Source organism: Schistocerca serialis, chromosome 9 (genome assembly GCF_023864345.2).
Source record: "Schistocerca serialis cubense isolate TAMUIC-IGC-003099 chromosome 9, iqSchSeri2.2, whole genome shotgun sequence".
Lineage (NCBI taxonomy): Eukaryota > Metazoa > Arthropoda > Insecta > Orthoptera > Acrididae > Schistocerca > Schistocerca serialis.
The window spans coordinates 318,015,389-318,034,742 of NC_064646.1; positions in this window are offsets into that span (position 1 = coordinate 318,015,389).

Below are 19,354 nucleotides of genomic sequence, written 5' to 3' on the forward strand. Positions count from 1 at the left end.
CATTGAAGAATGGATTTTTCGAATTCCATCCCTAAGGTGATGAAATAGGGGATGAAAGGGTTTTAGAAAGTATATCGCTATTAAGGCAATATTGAAGATAATACTCCGAAAACTGGTATTTTGTTTCTTAGTCAGAAATTACTCAGCATTTTTGTAAATGAAACCTCTTAAGGGAATGAAATAGTCGATGAAAGTTTTTAGGGAAGTATTTCCTTTAGCAATCACTTTTGAAGTTGAATATAAAAATTAGCGTTTGGCTTCTCTGTTAGAAATTACAAAACAAAAAGAAAATACAATTTCACTGATCTTGGAAATTCAACTCCTAAAAGAGTGAAATAGAGGGTGAAATGTTTTATGAAAATATTTCAATGTGAAGCCATTTTTAAACTTAAATCAATGAAAATGGATATTTCTCTTCTCGGTTGGAAGTGAAACAATACGTAATTCACTGTCTTTGTATATTCAACCCTGAAGGGGTTGAAATAGGGCCAGATTGATTCACTGACTAATCGTCGCCTAGCACGAACTGCTAAGGATAGAAACTTGAAATTTGATGAGAGTGTGTAACTTATGCAGTAGGCATTGTTTAAGAAGGGATTGTTCGAAATCTACTCCAAAGGCGGTGAAATACGGGATGAATAGCTTCTTGAAAGTACGTTACTACTTAAGTAAAGTTGAATGTAAAACTACGAAATTGGTATTTGGTTTCTCAGGTAGAAATAAAAAAATACATCTTTGAACACGTTTGTAAACTCAACCGCTAATGGGGTAAACTAATGGGTGAAAGTTTGTTTAATCATTAAAGAGCTGCTAAAGCATTTTTCATTACGATAAATTGTTGTTTTACTTCACGGTTCGAATTAAAGAAATACGTGTTTCAGTGTCGGTAATTAATTTTTTGGAAAACTAAGTCTTCTCATGGTAGAAAAGTAATCAGTTCCTTCACTACGTTTTTCATCCTAATATCTAACCTAATCTTTTAAATAAATCAGGTACTTTTGTGTGACACAATGTTCATAGTTGCTCCAAACTCAGCCACATATTTTGCCTACACCTTATGGTTTCTATGGCAATATATTCTAAAATATCTACCTAGCTCGCACATGTAACATTCAGCTGTGTTACTCGACAGACGGTATGCAGATACGAGAGTAACTTCTTTCATGACGTCATTCCAAATTTTGGAAATAAATTGAGGATCATTATCGGATAACATTGCCTTCGGTTTCGAGATATTTACAAAATAATCTTTTGCCAGTCTTGTGAACGCGGCTTTGGCTGTAGTTTTACGTACAGCATACAGCCTGACAAATTTTGAAAAAAATGTATACCTCAACCAAGACACACATACAGAAAACTATATGTTCTGGATAATGAACCATAAAGGTCCGTTGTCAAGATTTATAAATTAACTTTGGACTGAATGGTTTGCATTGGGACACAGTTAGCCAAATTTCTCATTTTCACCTTTTGGTATTTGTCACATGTTCTTACTCTTTCACTTACTTTTCTAGTCACGTTGATAAAAGACACAGATTCCATTATTTTACCTACATACTTTTCAGTCCACAGTGACAAAAATCCAAACGAATATAGTCCGTCAGCTTAGACGCATTTTCAGCTGGCCAACATACACGCCATTCTTAAGAATTCACGTTCTTTTGATAGTACGATGTACCGTCGTGAATTTTGCCTTTCGTAATTTCTCATGTGTTTATCCTTAGCATCATATTTGCTCTTAACTAACTACAAACATTCGCCTTCATTGTGATAGAAATACATGTTTTTCACTTACTTCTTCCCTACATATCCTTGAAACTAATTACTTTAAACCTCCCTTCCATAACCGTTTTACTAACTAATGTAAGGGATCATACGGCAACCATGACAATGCATCATATACAAAATTGCCTACACCACTTGCATAACATATCTCATAGTCAAAATGTTATATAAATAATGCCCATCCAGTTAATTAGTTGTGTAGCAGACCACAATACCTGAAAGTTTCAGCGCTCTACGGTCAGTATGAGGCACAAGTTTTGTGAACCGTGGAGACTTCCGGCACAAGAGGTCACCCTCATTCTGCCAACGAACTGGTCAAAGTGGGCGGAGGAGCGGGCAGAGATCGATGTTAGAGGTGGGAAACTGCCCCTAGAGGCGGAAGAATCAGCAATGATCAACGGCATGGGGAAACAGAAGGTAAAGGAAACAACTGCGTTAAAGATAGGTAATGTGTATCCAAAGGGCATGCGGCCTGTAACTGAGAAGGGATCATCATGATCTCTCCATTGCCAAAAGATTCCGGAATAGTCCCACATTCGGATCTCCGGTAGGGGACTGCCACGGGTCAGGTGAGCATGAGATAAAGATTCAGTACCCAATGAAAGGATAATGTTCTACGAGTCGAGGCGTGGAACGTCAGAAGCTTGAACGTGGTAGCGAAACGAGGAAATCTGAAAAGGGAAATGCAAAGGCTCAATCTACATATAGTAGGGGTCAGTGAAGTGAAATGTAAGGAAGACAAGGATATCTGATCAAATGAGTATAGGGTAATATCAACAATAGCAGAAAATAATATAACGGTAGTAGGATTCGTTAAGAAAACGAAGGTAGGGCAGAGAGTGTGTTACTATGAACAGTTCAGTGACAGGGTTGTAGGACATGGAGTGGAAGAAAAGTTTACAGGATACAAGAAATGACGGAGGAAGAAGACTAATTGAGTTGTGTAACAGCTTTCAGCTAGTAATAGCCAATACTCTGTTCAAGAATGACAAGTGGAAGAGGTATATTTGGAAAAGGCCTGGGGATACGGGAAGATTTCAGTTAGATTACATCATGGTCAGACAGAGATTCCGAAATCATACTGATTTGTAAGGCGTACCCAGGAGCAGATATAGACTCAGATCAAAACGTAGTAGAGATGAAGAGTAGACTGAAGGTTAACCCTTTCGGTCATGGCGTCCTCATATAAGGACATACAAAATAGACATAAAAATATAAAAAATATATTAAAATTCGCTACTTTTTACCATTTGTGATTTTCTCCTCATATCGTTAAAAACAGAGAGTTTATCTGAGAACAGTGTCGACATCTCCTGTCAATCTGTGGCACCAAGAAACAAAATTGAATGTGCGCAGCTACATGGACGCTTCCCAGTAATCTCTGTATCTCCCATAAGCCAGTTAATATGAGTTTAGGTAAAAAAATTATTTTTGCGTAGGAACGTGGATTCTTCAAGGTGAAAACTAGAGGCGTCTTTCGGAACGAAAGGTGACATATTTATAACTTTATACATGTCTCTAAATGAGGACATTGTGATTGAAAGATTGTACTAGCATAGAAATTTGTCTGTTTAGTCATCTTACGGTGATTTCACGGTGCCCCGAGTCCAAGACAGAAGAAGAAGTTATAGAGTTCCTTACTGAAATAGACTATCTATCCGATGATTATTGTGATGTTTTTGAACAAGAGGACAATGATGCAGGTAATGTTAGACGTTTGATATCATACGGCATATTGTAAGTTGAGTAGCCTGGACGCAAAGCTCGCTAACTGCATGACATGTGACAGTGAGATAATCACGAAATACTCGTCCCATCCAAACGACAATGCATTGGCAGCGATAATGTTATTGATGGGTACTAATTTGTTACAGTGCAGCCAACCTGAAGCTGAGTAAGGAAAATATCCATTCTAATCGCAAAAAACTGAAAGGTACCTTTGAATGTCCACATTGGTAATTTTGATGTCTGTTCACGTGCTTTGCATCCAGATATGGCAGGGCAACAGCCACACCTATTGGGCATCTAGCGCGCTTTGCACCCGAAGATAACAAGCAGTTAGCTGCTTTTGAAACCGAACACGATTTTTGAATCATTAAGTAAGCTTTGCCTAATTTATGTATTTTGGTGAAATAAAATCAAACAAACTACTTTGACTTTTCGACTTATACTGCACCCACTTGAACGCAGTGTCCTCATTTGGGGAGGCGTTGTATCCCACCTTGGTGGACACCTCGGAATATTTTTTACATCTGAAGAATCATAATTGAATCTAAGAACTGGACAGCAAAGCCATGATTTTTTTTCAGTAAAAAATAATTCTTGACAGAAAGGGTTAAGACAATAGTCAGGAAGACTCAATGCGCACAAGAAAGTGGGATAAGGAGGTACTAGTCCGCAGCTCGTGGTCGTGCGGTAGCGTTCTCGCTTCCCACGCCCGGATTCCCGGGTTCGATTCCCGGCGGGGTCAGGGATTTTCTCTGCCTCGTGATGACTGGGTGTTGTGTGATGTCCTTAGGTTAGTTAGGTTTAAGTAGTTCTAAGTTCTAGGGGACTGATGACCATCGATGTTAAGTCCCATAGTGCTCAGAGCCATTTGAACCATTTTTTAAGAAGGTACTAAGGAATGACGAGAGACTATAGATATAGAAATAAAGAATAGCTAAGTAGGCACAACAGTTGAAGAAGAATGGACACCTCTGAAAAGGACCACCACAGAAGTTGTAAAGAAAATCATAGGTACAAAGAAGAGGTAACTGCAAAGAAACCAAGGGTTAACAGAAGAAACACTTCAGTTAATCGATGAAAGGAGAAAATACAAAAATGTTCCTGGAAACTCAGGAAACCATAAATAAAAGTCGCTAAGGATAGAAATAAATAGGAAGTGCAGGGAAGCAAAGTCGAAATGGCTGCATGAGAAGTGTGAAGACCTCGCAAAAGAAATGATTGTCAGAAGGACAGACTCAGCATGCAGGAAAGTCAAAACAATCTTCTGTGACATTAAGAGCAAGAGTGGTAACATTCAGAGTGCAACGGGAATCCCACTGTTAAATTCAGAGGAGAGAGGGGATAGATGGAAAGAATACATTCAAAGCATCCGTGAGGAGGCAGATTTGCTTGATGTGATAGAAGAAGAAACAGGAGTCGATTTAGAAGAGATAGGAGATCCAGTATTAGAATCATAATTTAAAGAACTTTGGATAACTTAAGATCAAATAACGCAGAAGGGATAGATTACATTCCATCAGAATTTCTAAAATCATTGGGGGAAGTGGCAGCAAAACGGCTATTCACGTTGGTGTGTAGAATGTATGAGTCTGGTGACATACCATCTGACTTTCGGAACAATATCATCCACACAATTTCGAATACTCCAAGAGCTGACAAGTGCGAGAATTATTGCACAATCAGCTTAACAGCTCATGCATGCAAGTTGCTGACAAGAATAATGAGATTGTGTTAGACGATGACTAAAGAAAAATCAAGAAACATTCATAGGATTTGTCGACCTGGAAAAAGCGTTCGACAATGTAAAATGGCGCAAGATGTTCGAAAATCTGTGAAAAATAGGAGTAAGCTATAGGGACAGCGGGTAATATACAATATGTAAAAGAGGGTATAATAAGAGTGAATGACCAAGAACGAAGTGCTCGGAGTAAAAATACTGTTCAATCTGTACGTCGAAGAAGCAATCATGGAAATAAAAGTAAACTTCAAGAATGGAACGAAAATTCAAGGTGAAAGGATATGAATGATACGATTTGCTGATGACATTGCTATTCTGAGTGAAAGTGAGAAGAGCTATTACATCATGTGGGGAATGGAATGGTCTAATTAGTACAGAATCGAAGAAAGACGAAAGTAATGAAAAGTAGCAGAAATGAAAACAGCGAGAAACTTAACATCCGGACTGTTGAAGTTAAGGAATTCTGCTATCTAGGCAGTAAAATAACTAATGACGGTCGGAGCAGGGAGGATATCAAAAGCAGACTAGCAACGGCAAAACGGGCATTTCTAGCCAAGAGAAGCCTACTAGCATCAAACATAGGCCTTAATTTGCGGAAGAAATTTCTGAGAATGTATGTCTGGGTTACAGAATTGTATAGTAGTGGAACATGGACTGTGGAAAAACTGGAACAGAAAATAATCGGAGCATTTGAGATGTGGTGCTACAGAACAATGTTGAGAATTAGATGGACTGATACGGTAATGAATGAGGAGGGTCTGCACAGAATCGGAGAAGGAAGGAATATGTGGAAAACACTGATAAGGAGAAGGGACAAAATGATGGGACATCTATTAAGATATCAGAGAATGAATGGTACTAGAGGGAGCTGTAGAGTGTAAAAACTGTATAGGAACACTGTGATTATAATAGAGCCAGCAAATAATTGACGACGTAGGTTGCACATGCTATTGTGAGTTGAGGAGGTTGGCACAGGAGAGAAATTCGTGGCGGGCAGCAGAAAATCAGTGAGAATACTGATGACTCAAAAAAAAAGAGAAACAGAGAGTCTTTGAATTTACTAAAGACACAGGCCATACTTTTTCGGAAGTAGTAAATTTACTCTCCTGTCTCGGTAGAATCCTACTTACAGAACCTATTATGTGAGATTCTTTGTTTTCGTTTTTGCCTACTTCCTCGAAAATATGAACTGCAATATCATAATTGCAAGAGTCAGTTCCCATATGGAATGGTAAAGTCAAATCCAGGTGGTGCAAGATTTCGTCTTTCATAAATTCATCTTTTAACTTTTCAGAGGATAGTTGGCATTTTTCTACCAAATAAACGCATTATTTTTTTTAATAAGTTACACAATTTCGGATTATTCAACATTTGCCCGTTCACACATTTGCGATAAAAACTGCAAATACCAAAGACTTGAATTTTTTAAATTTATTTTTGTTATTTTTCGGAGATGGGCTGTCTCTTATCGCCTCTATACCTCATGGGTACTTGATTACCCCTGATGTCCTTATAATAAGGTCTAAACGTTCTATTTCATTTTTGACGACGTCACCTCTCAGAATGAGATTTTCACTCTGCAGCGGAGTGTCCTCTGATATGAAACTTCCTGGCAGATTAAAACTTTGTGCCGACCGAGACTCGAAATCGGGACCTTTGCCTTTCGTGGACAAGTGCTCTACCATCTGAGCTACTCAACCACGACTCACGCCCTGTCCTCAAAGTTTGCTTCTGCCAGTACCTCGTCTCCTACCTTCCAAACTTTGCAGAAGCTCTCCTGCGAAACTTGCAGAACTAGCAGTCCTGAAAGAAAGGATATTGCGGAGGCATGGCTTCGCCATAGCCTCAGGGATGTTCCCAGAGTGAGATTTTCACTCTGCAGCGGAGTGTGCGTTGATATGAAACTTCCTGGCAGATTAAAACTGTGTACCGGACCGAGACTTGCACTCGGGACCTTTGCCTTTCGATGGCAAATGCTCTACCGAGGGAGGAGCCGGGCAATCCGTGATATGGCGCCTCAAACCGCGCGGTCACTCCGTGCGGCTGTAGAGCACTTGCCTGTGAAAGGCAAAGGTCCCGTGTTCGAGTCTCGGTCCGGCACACAGTTTTAATCTGGCAGGAAGTTTCGACCTTTGTTTATCATACCGTTAGTCCATCACGTCCAAATGTTCAAGCCGGACGCTATGGCTGAGAGGTTCTAGGGGCTCCAGTCCGGAACCGCGCGACTGTTACGGTCGCAGGTTCGAATACTGCCTCGGGCATGGATGTGTCTGGTGTCCTTAGGTTAGTTAGGTTTAAGTAGTCCTAAGTTCTAAGGGACTGATGGTCTCAAATATTAAGTCCCATAGTGCTCAGAGCCATTTGAACCATTTCAAATGTTCAAATGTGTGTGAATTCCTAAGGGTCCAAACTGCTGAGGTCATCGGTCCCTAGTCTTACACTCTACTTAAACTAACTCATGCTACGAACAACACACACGCAAACCCATGCTTGAGGGAGGACTCGAATCTCTGGCGGGAGGAGCCGGGTAATCCGTGATATGGCGCCTCAAACCGCGCGGCCACTCCGTGCGGCTGCCTACCACATCTCAGTTCCTGAAAAACTTCCTTCATCAATGTATTTGCTAAAACTGTTTTCCACCTATGGGGAGACAAGTGCTTATTCACTGTTTTCCCCAAAGATGCAAATTGTAAACCTCATAAATTATGAGTTCCTGAATGTAGTATCACTTCACACTAAAAAGATATGCCATGTTCAACATACGCTGTGGATTTCTGAAAGTAGCATCCACATCCAGTTCTTCTAGTACAACTGGATGCAACTTCCTTACCTCGTATCTTGTAAAGATGACCCTCACTAATAGTTCCAACTGGCTTCTTCTCAGCCGGCCGGCTGTTTACGTGGAATAAACAGTGCATAATATGGTGGAAAATGGCAAAATTTCATGTAATATTTATGTTCTATTTGTTTTACTGTGCCCTCAACTTAGGTGATTTAATTTCCAACAAAATATCATGGAACTTTTCTTTACACCCAGAGTGGCTTTACACATTGCAAGAACATCTCGTACTAAACCTCCAGAAATGTCTCAGTTTAACCGAAGAGTACGAAGATGGTGGCATAAGGGGCGTATAGTATAACCGGCCACGTTTCCAATCCTAGTTTTGCGAAAATTCAGCCAGTTCGTCCTTGAAATGAATTAGTGAGCCGCGGCTTAGGAATTCTTCCTACCTGTTATGTGGAGATGCTCTCGTAGTTTTATGTCCCCTTGCAGAGCCTTAGCAACGCCGTCTGATTCTAAAAGTGCAATACTGCTGTCTATGTTTCACACAATGACGCGGGAAGAAGTTTTTTTCGTATAAATAATTTTTACTTCAGATGCTGTTATGATGCGTTTACTTATGAAACACCGTAAAATGAAATTGTTCAGACTGATTATAAGCTAACTATAACGGTAAGAGAGCATGGTCTACTGCATGACTGGATGGAAAGACATCATGTCGATGGCTGCCGACAAATGTGCACCGCTTGTAGCCTGAGCGTACAGTCGGCACATTACGTGTAAGGTCGTACATCTTCGGTTATGCCAAAGGTATTCATTTATTTATCAACGTTTACTGGCATTTTAAAATTACTGAAAGGTAGTGTTTATGACCTCTAGACTCCTCCTAATGTCTCAGCGGCAAAAGGCAACTTTCGTTAGCAAAGATTTATTAATAACTATTACTTGACCTGCACCAGAATAAATGTACTTTCCCTACATATCTCTTTGCTGACGTCACAAGAGATTTCTGCTCGTATATAGGTAAATCAGTAGAGGAATCGTCACGCGTGCGCGATAATATTGAGGTAACATCAGTAGCCGATGCGTCGCTAGATGTGACAGTGGGTGCTTTTTGGTTTCTGTCACACTCGTGTCCCACCAAAACATCCTATACTGGTCAGCTTATGAGCAACAATGAAATTTATAGAACTACCTTGGTGCTGCAGCTGTGTCAAGTTATTTAAAATCCACGAGCTATCAGCCGACTACTCCTCAGCCATTTTCAGGTGGTGACCGTCTTACGATTGCTGCTACTGCCCTTATATAGCCACCCTGCCCTCTGCGACGTCGCTGGCGCTTGCTTCAGCGCCATTTATGGCAGTATACCGTTGCGCGCCTACCGCGCCCACTTCAGCTTTGCCGACTGGCCTGTCCTTAGCTGCTAACCGCCGTCTTTATTGAGAGCACTGTCCCAAATTTTTGTCTACATTATTTCTTTTATGACGCTATCACAAAAACTACAGTGAAGTGCCACAGAAACTGGTATAGTCTTGCGTATTCAAATACAGAGATATGTAAACAGGCAGAATACGGCGCTGGGGTCGGCAACGCCTATATAAGACAACAAGAGTTTAGCACAGTTGTTAGACCGCTTACTGCTGCTACAATGCCAGGTTATCAAGATTTAAGTGAGTTTGAACGTGGTGTTATAGTAGGCGCACAAGCGATGAAGTACGGATTTTCCCGCCGGCCGAAGTGGCCGTGCGGTTAAAGGCGCTGCAGTCTGGAACCGCAAGACCGCTACGGTCGCAGGTTCGAATCCTGCCTCGGGCATGGATGTTTGTGATGTCCTTAGGTTAGTTAGGTTTAACTAGTTCTAAGTTCTAGGGGATTAATGACCTCAGCAGTTGAGTCTCATAGTGCTCAGAGCCATTTTTGAACGGATTTTCCCCTACGACCATTTCGAAAGTGTACCGTGAATATCAGAAGCCCGGTAAAATATCAAATCTCTGACACCGCTGCTGGAGGAAAAAGATCCTGCAAGAACGGGACCGACGACGTTTGAAGAGAATTGTTCAAAGTTACAGAAGTGCAGTCTTCCCCAAACTGCTGCTCATTTCAATGCTGGGCCATCATCAAGGGTCAGCGTGAGAAAAATTCAACGAAACATCATCGATATGGGCTTTCGGAGCCGAAGGCCCACTCCTGCACCTTGATGACTGCACGACACAAAGCTTTATGGTTCGCCTGGGCCCGTCAACACCGTCATTGGACTGTTGATGGCTGGAAACATGTTGCGTAGTCGGATGAATCTGGTTTCGAACTGTATCGCGCCGATGAACTCCTGCTGGCATGGATATAACCACGTGAATAGAATGGACACTGCCTGTCAGCAGGGGCTCTTCAAGCTTGTGGAGGCACCGTAAATGTGTGGGGCGTGTGCGGTTGGACTAATACGTCTAGATAGGACTCTGGCAGGTTAGAAGTACGTAAGCATCCTGTCGGTCATCCAGTAATGTCCATTGTGCCTTCCGATGGACTTGTACAATTCCAGCAGAACAATGCAACACACCACAAGTCCAGTGGCTCCAGGAGCACTCTTTTGAGTTTACACACTTCCGCTGGCCACCAAACTCCCCAGACAGGAACATTATTGAGCATCCATGGGATGTCTTGCAACGTGTTGTTCAGGAGAAATCTCCACCCCCTCGATTTATGGACAGCTCTGCAGGATTCATGGTGTCAATTCCTTGCAGCAATACTTCACACAATAGTGGAGTCCATACCACATCATATCACGGCACTTCTGAGCGCTTGCTGGGGCCCTACATGATATTAGGCGAGTGTACCGGTTTCTTTGGTTCTTCAGTGTATCAGTCTGTGTACTAACAGATGTCTCCTCGAATGCAATTCGATGTCCATTTCTACAGCGTGCTGTGCTACTGCTGATTTCCCAGGGCACCGAAGGCAAAACGTGTCTCGTCTTCTACTCAGTGCGGTTCAATACAACAGTGTGTCTAACATAAGACTGTCGACATTCAAACGATATTTTATATGCTCCTGGCAATTTGTTTTTCACAGGCTTTTCCTGGCCACCTGAAGCCGTAACAGATTTTACATATCTTTGGGAGTCGGTTAATCTTTCCTATTAGTGAGACACAGAATAGCAAAAAAGCAAGCTTCATCGTGTCTTCCTCGGGGACCTTCTGCTTACGTGTGTTCGGAACGATAGCCTGCAAAATTTGGCGGTTATTGTAACTGTTTTCCTTGAATGCTTTCCGTAAGTTCTCTGTTCCTTCGGCAGGTTTTAAACTTCTTGCATTCGTGTAGTGTTAAAATTTATAGCATCGTCAATGATCCCGCCAAAACATCCTACACTGGCCACTTTATGAACAACAATAAAATTTATAGAAATATCTTGAACTGCCAGCTGTGTCAAGTGGTTTCAGCCGACTACGCCTCATTCAATTTTCAGGTTGCCTAGTCGGACAATTCTCGTCTCAAATTGTATCGCGCCGACGAACGTGTACGGGCATGGAGATAACCTCGTGAATCCAGAGATTCGAATTAGGGAGATGCAAGCAATTGTTGAGCTTCAGCAATGTTACTTTGTTAACTTCAAAAAAGTAAATAACAATCGTATTAACGGTGGATTCTTCAATACGTGAAAAACTATAATTTTAAGTATTGTTCCTAAAATTATTGTAGTCCGCTGCGAGTTAATATTGCCCATTCTTCAACAGAGTATTTCTACTTTATAAAAGTCAATCCAAACTTACGACATTTCTTCCCATTAATTGAGTCAACAGAGTTACTGGAGCTAATAAACTTCATGGAGTACCATTTCTGTTGGTCAGGGATTTTCTTTCTCTTTTGGCAGTTGTATCTTCAATGAACGTGAGAAACCGCAACTAAGAAATGCCAGTGGATCCTGGTTAACAAACGGAGAGGCAAAGTGGAAGTTTAGAATTATGAGAACACAGGGAGACGTTGACATTAGCAGGTGGGGTTCAGTGTCCTGCCTGTGTTCGCGAAGTGGAAGTTACCTAATACTGCACGGCACTGCCTGCGTGAGGGTGACAAAGCGCCGCCTCCGTGTTGTCAAGCAGCGTGGCGCCGACTGCCGCCGAAATGAAACTCGGAATTTACGCAACACTCCACACTTCTCGAGAGCAGTGCCAGCTCACAGCTGGCGTGATCTCTTGCCAGGACGATAATAAATTCTCCCCGGGCAACTTCCTGCACAAGACAGAGACAAAAAGAAAATACGAAACGAATGACCTGCAGCAGGGAAACCGCAGAATAAAATAGTTCCGACCTCCAAGGGAAAGAAATACCCTTACGTTCTGCGATGTTTTGAGACAGCAATATGATAGTATTAAATGAAACAAGTAATATCCGTGTCAGAGGACTGAGTTGTCACTGCAGGCATGCAACTCTGCGAAACAGTACTAGATAGTTCTACTAAACTGATTCAAATACTCCAATTTCCTATTGAAAGGAGTATGCTGGAGCATACTTGTATGTGGCACCAGAATAAGATAAGAATATTAGTAAGTTAAAATGAAACTAGTGTTCTACAAACAATGAATGTCTCTGATAGGCTCGATAATGTGGATCGCTGACTGTGCGTGACCACAGAGCCAAAGATACTGTACCGCTTTGTTGGAGTAAGAGAGCAATGGGCACAGACGTAGGTAACTGTCTGTGAGGGAAAGACGATGGAGTACGCTGTTTCTGTGGTGTGCTGTGTGAAGACACCAAAAGTTAGATTAATGTAGGTATGTGAATATTGTTGAACATGGAAGCAGAAGTCTTAACTCAACCAAGGTTAAGATTTAAATAATTATGAGTTTTGTATTTGCCAGCGCGTTAGTGTAGATAAGTTGGCTGATAACTTGTAATTGTTGACTCACCCTAGAATGTATTTAAACGGTTTTGATAAAGAGTCTAGTTAAATATTTCATTTTTGTAATGCTTTTAAGATTTGTTAACAGAGTTGTGTGAAATTTGATGATTTGCATTTATGTTTGATTAATGAAGTTAGATAATACTTGCTGTTTAAATCTCATTGTTTGTGAATCAGTTGTGAGTAATATAACTTCAATTCTCAGATGTTTTTGAAAAGACAGACTTAACTTCCAATATAATTTTGCTAAATAAAATGAGTTTTAGTAAATCGCCATAATCAGCACATCCTCCCAGTCCAGGTCACATATTTTTTAAAGAAGTTGAATTTTCTTAAATGTTGTCGTTTATCAGCCAAATGAATTTCATGTCCATTTCAAGTATTATGGCCAGCATTGCACACTGCTGAGCCTGTAGCTGGCATTCATATTAATTGTGAGAGACCAGAATATAACGTGTTACTCCGTTGCTGCTCTAGAAGCTAGATAAAGTAATTTATTTGTTTTGCGCACTGGGACCAGAGTTATCAGGTTTGAACAGGGCCAGATGATTCAGTGCTTAAGCGGCTGAATGTTTTTGTAGTGACTGTATCTCGTTATTGGTACTGGGAGTTGCATTGCCCAATCAATTCGTGTAAAGTTTTGCTAAAAATAACGTACAGTAAGTACACCTCTTGCAGTTACAACACGCAAAACGACAATTCGAGTGTTGTATCCATCCCATATTCAGACTTAATTCAACATATTCGTAAACTTAATTACTTCCCAAAAAATATTTAAAAGAACGTTACACTATGAAGAAAAAGGTGTTTCAATGTTCGCCATTGTCGAAAGATTTAGAAACAGTTCTTTTTTTTTTTTTTAGGTAGCCAAAACCCGGTTGATGGCGAAAGAAATAATATTTTGTGGAACATTAAGAAAGAGCTTCAGTATTAATATTATTGTAGAAATGTTGAAGCTCAAGAGAATATTGTGATACTTGTCTTATCTGTATATCGATGAAATTATGTGTGCGTTCTTCTTAAACATACGTAGGCACATCCCACAAATTCTGCTTACATTAAATATTGGTTCACACAGATTACGCAAGGAGCTATTTCATACGTGTGACATACATTGTTAGGGAACCAGTATAAATTTACCACATTTTATTGCGGAGTATCAGTGTATCGCAGGTAAAGAGAAGCTTGCCAATGGTTTACAGAATTCTTATAATTGCATATTATACCTGTAGGCTCTGCTGTCATTAACTTTCATTGTTAACTCTCTGTTCGTTAATTGTCTTACCACACTTGATCAGACGATAGCATTGGGAAGGAAAAATTCTATCGTCGAAAGAAAGAAAGTTGATGGACGCCTAAAACTATGGTTAATGTTGGGCATCATCTGGCAACTGCAGGTGAAACAAGAAGAAAATGTTCATAATGTCCTAAGAGAAACGAGGAAACTTAATTGCCAAACAAAATTAAAGAATCACTTTTTCTAAATTACATAACTTTGTCCCATTCCAAGTTTTAAATTTGGCTCAAAAATGGTTGCAACCTTCCCCTGTAACTGTACAAAAGCGTGGCGCTCTGTGACATACTCCTCGGGTTGGATGACGATCCAAACAGCAAGGTGGCGTTATATGGAAAAAGATAATGGGTTAAAAAACAAAAAAGGCACAGCTCAGAAGTTCGTGTGAGCTGTAAAGTGTCTTAATGGTGTCACATTGGCACCAACTTTCACCACAATTGTGTCCAAATGTCACCTTGCACGTGTCACACGATGGAAAGGTCTCCAAAACCTCTTTCTGACATTTCACCCCTTCTTCTGACACCTCAAAGATGGTCAGAGCCATGACACCCAGCAATGAAACCACGCGGTTTTCTTGTAGATAGCAGAGGAAAACATTTCGACACACCGCGGCTCAGAATCGACACGAACACACCTCAGTGGGTAGCATAAAGGGCTTAAACGAGACGACCACTTAGCCTGAGACGATGATCCCCACACATTTAGTTGTCGAAAAAGACAATTCGTAAGCAAATGGACGAGATACTTGACAACGTTCGCCACTGCTGGCAACCCTTAGCAGTTTCAACACTATTCTAAGGACATCGTAGGGCTGCACCCAGAATGAACGTGATATGGCCCCTTTGCATTACATCCTTTATCATCCCTATGTCCTCACACCCTCCTATGACGTTATTACTGAAGCGGGGAGCGGTGTAACGTTAATATGCGAGAATAAATCGGCAAATGGTCCATCTGAGGTCCGCCAGTTCGGCAACATCCTCAGAACCACCTATGCTCCTTGGTGAGCATATAACAAATGTACCTGCCAGAAACTTCGGCATATATTCAACCTCATGGCTGTTCGAACACCTTAGGGTTAGGCAAGTCCTCCAACATCTGTCTGGTGATACGTGCCTGCCTTAGGCGCTAGAGTAGCCAGGGGGCTCTTTTGTGCAGAAGTATCTAAAAAAATGGTTCAAATTGCTCTGAGCACTATGGGACTTAACACCTGTGGTCATCAGTCCCCTAGAACTTAGAACTACTTAAACCTAACTAACCTAAGGACGGCACACAACACCCAGTCATCACGAGGCAGAGAAAATGCCTGACCCCGCCGGCAATCGAACCCGGGAACCCGGGCGCGGGACAGAAGTTTCTGATAGGTAAATTAGTAACGTGCTCAACTAACGTGCGTGGGAGAATTCGAAGGTGTTACCGAACTCAGGGGTTTCAGAGGAATCCCTACCCCATTTATTCACGCTCATTTTAATATAACCCCCCCCCCCCTCCCCATGATCACGCCATAGGAATGCGCGAGAAAGGAGAGATTGTAAAGTAGATAAACTCTTTATTGTTTCGGATCACGTTCAGATTTCATCGAATGTTGATAACAGTCCCTAATGATCGCGGGCCGTACAGTAGAGCAACAGTTGCGGTAGCGCTACACTAAAAAGGAGTCAGATCTCCTACAATGTGGTTCCAGCCCCACGATGTCCTTAGAGTGGGGTTCAAACGCACAGGGGTTGAAAGTAGTGGTGAGCATTGTGAAGAGCGTCGTTCCGTTGTTCATCACGAGCAAGCTGTCGTGTTTGACAGGGAAATGCGTGAGAGTCAGGGTCCCAAGCGAAGGAATGGTTTCGATGACGCCCTTTTTACTAAGCCCTGAGGCACTTACATTTCAATTCTGAGTGATAGTGTGTATGAAATGTTTTCCTCGCCACCCATAAAAAGCATCGTTATTTCATAGTCGGATATCGTGTTCTGACCTCCATCACTGAGAGGTCAAGAAAAGGGGTGGAATGTGGGTAAAAGTGGTTCTAAAGAATTTCCTGTGGTGTGACACTTACATAATGGGGTTGGGCAGAATTATAGCGCAATTTTTTGCCAATGTGACACCTTATAGCTCACGATAACTATGGACTTTTGAGCTGTGGCCTATTTTTCCTTTTACATGTGTCGACAGCTTTCTGTTCGGAGAGTCGCTAAACCTGAAGATTACGCAGCAGGGCTTCACACTTTTGAATCACTGTGCCGTTACAGAGGAAGGTTTTAGGAATCTTTGAGTCAGACGTCAAGCTTATGCGCAAGAATGGGAGACAATGAAGGGCCATAGAAAAAATTATCCTTTTAATTTTGATTTTCAGTGTAGAACAAGGGCCTTACGTACCGTGAGTCAAGTTGATTGTTTGCAGAAACTGTATCAGAAGTACACTCCTGGAAATGGAAAAAAGAACACATTGACACCGGTGTGTCAGACCCACCATACTTGCTCCGGACACTGCGAGAGGGCTGTACAAGCAATGATCACATGCACGGCACAGCGGACACACCAGGAACCGCGGTTTTGGCCGTCGAATGGCGCTAGCTGCGCAGCATTTGTGCACCGCCACCGTCAGTGTCAGCCAGTTTGCCGTGGCATACGGAGCTCCATCGCAGTCTTTAACACTGGTAGCATGCCGCGACAGCGTGGACGTGAACCGTATGTGCAGTTGACGGACTTTGAGCGAGGGCGTATAGTGGGCATGCGGGAGGCCGGGTGGACGTACCGCCGAATTGCTCAACACGTGGGGCGTGAGGTCTCCACAGTACATCGATGTTGTCGCCAGTGGTCGGCGGAAGATGCTCGTGCCCGTCGACCTGGGACCGGACCGCAGCGACGCACGGATGCACGCCAAGACCGTAGGATCCTACGCAGTGCCGTAGGGGACCGCGCCGCCACTTCCCAGCAAATTAGGGACACTGTTGCTCCTGGGGTATCGGCGAGGACCATTCGCAACCGTCTCCATGAAGCTGGGCTACAGTCCCGCACACCGTTAGGCCGTCTTCCGCTCGCGCCCCAACATCGTGCAGCCCGCCTCCAGTGGTGTCGCGACAGGCGTGAATGGAGGGACGAATGGAGACGTGTCGTCTTCAGCGATGAGAGTCGCTTCTGCCAATGATGGTCGTATGCGTGTTTGGCGCCGTGCAGGTGAGCGCCACAATGAGGACTGCATACGACCGAGGCACACAGGGCCAACACCCGGCATCATGGTGTGGGGAGCGATCTCCTACACTGGCCGTACACCACTGGTGATCGTCGAGGGGACACAGAATAGTGCACGGTACATCCAAACCGTCATCGAACCCATCGTTCTACCATTCCTAGACCGGCAAGGGAACTTGCTGTTCCAACAGGACAATGCACGTCCGCATGTATCCCGTGCCACCCAACGTGCTCTAGAAGGTGTAAGTCAACTACCCAGGCCAGCAAGATCTCCGGGTCTGTCCCCCATTGAGCATGTTTGGGACTGGATGAAGCGTCGTCTCACGCGGTCTGCACGTCCAGCACGAACGCTGGTCCAACTGAGGCGCCAGGTGGAAATGGCATGGCAAGCCGTTCCACAGGACTACATCCAGCATCTCTACGATCGTCTCCATGGGAGAATAGCAGCCTGCATTGCTGCGAAAGGTGGATATACACTGTACTAGTGCCGACATTGTGCATGCTCTGTTGCCTGTGTCTATGTGCCTGTGGTTCTGTCAGCGTGATCATGTGATGTATCTGACCCCAGGAATGTGTCAATAAAGTTTCCCCTTCCTGGGACAATGAATTCACGGTGTTCTTATTTCAATTTCCAGGAGTGTAGAATGATCGATGTAACTGTCACATGAGACACTCGAATTTGCGTGTATTGATACAGAGCTTGACTTTTGGAATAATTTATCAAAATGTCATAAATGAGATCCAAGTTCTATTCTGAAAACATATGTCATAAACGAGAATGAAGGATGATCGCTCATGCCATTGCTACTTGAATATTAACGTCGCATGTCAAAATACCATTGTTACACATACACGGCTAGTCTCAAGTGCCTCTGAGCTTCCACACGAAATTTTCGTGAGAACTGTAAGACACACTTAAGAATGATATTTATCAGTGGATAGAGCGTCTCTCCAAATTTCGATCCGTCAAACGCGCCGTGGCGTAGTAACACTGAAGGGCAGGTGTGTTATCACATGCAGACACGTCATTGGCTCCACTTTCTCACATAGAACTAATTCGCTCCGGCTGAAAGGCAACCTAGTGGGCGAATTTGCATTACAGGCTACTGTCTCGGTGCCTTCCCGGACAGTTCGCGTCAATGATCCTGTGTGCATTAACTGACGTTTGCCACGCCACACAGAGTGATCAGTATGTTGTGTGAGTTAATATTTGGAGGTATGCTCTATCAACTGATATGTGTCTGTCTTGTGCTTGATTTACATTTTTCGCGCGTTCATCTTTAGAAACCACGACGGTACTTATGAGTACACTAACTTATGAGTAAATTATCCACCTTCTTCCCTTTGGAAAAGGTAATGGTGGGAAATATTTTTTTTTCATACTGTTACTTCTCATAATGGTATGATATTAATTAAAGCTACTTTACATCAATGTCTTCCATATGAAAAAGAACTGGTAGTGAAATGGTTAAGTGGGGTCAAAAGTACTTTGTGAAGAAATGGAGCAATAATACAGTGGAAAATAGCAACACTATATAAGGAACTCGAAGTAACAAGTGATTCAGCTATGGCTAGCGTATCAGTCAGATTCTACTTTGATGTTACTGATGGAATCGTTCATTTCTACAAGGCTCTTTCTCATATACATACTTTTATTTATGTAAAAATTTTGCATTGCAGCATCCATGTTACGTTAGCGCAGTATGAATATAGTTAAAACAGTTAAATTTTAGGAGTACAAAAATACCTCACATAAAATCACAGTCACTCTTTTTTTCCTTCGCATTCAGCTACCTATTTATATCCAGTCATAAGTAGTAAGTACTGGAAAGCTGAAAATGTACAAATGTGCTAACAAAATTCTTCTTGAACTATAGAATAAAAGCTTCAAAAAGCTCAAGAATGTGTCGCTTCCTAATCACACAAAGCGAAGATACGTCAGGCGTTCTGGT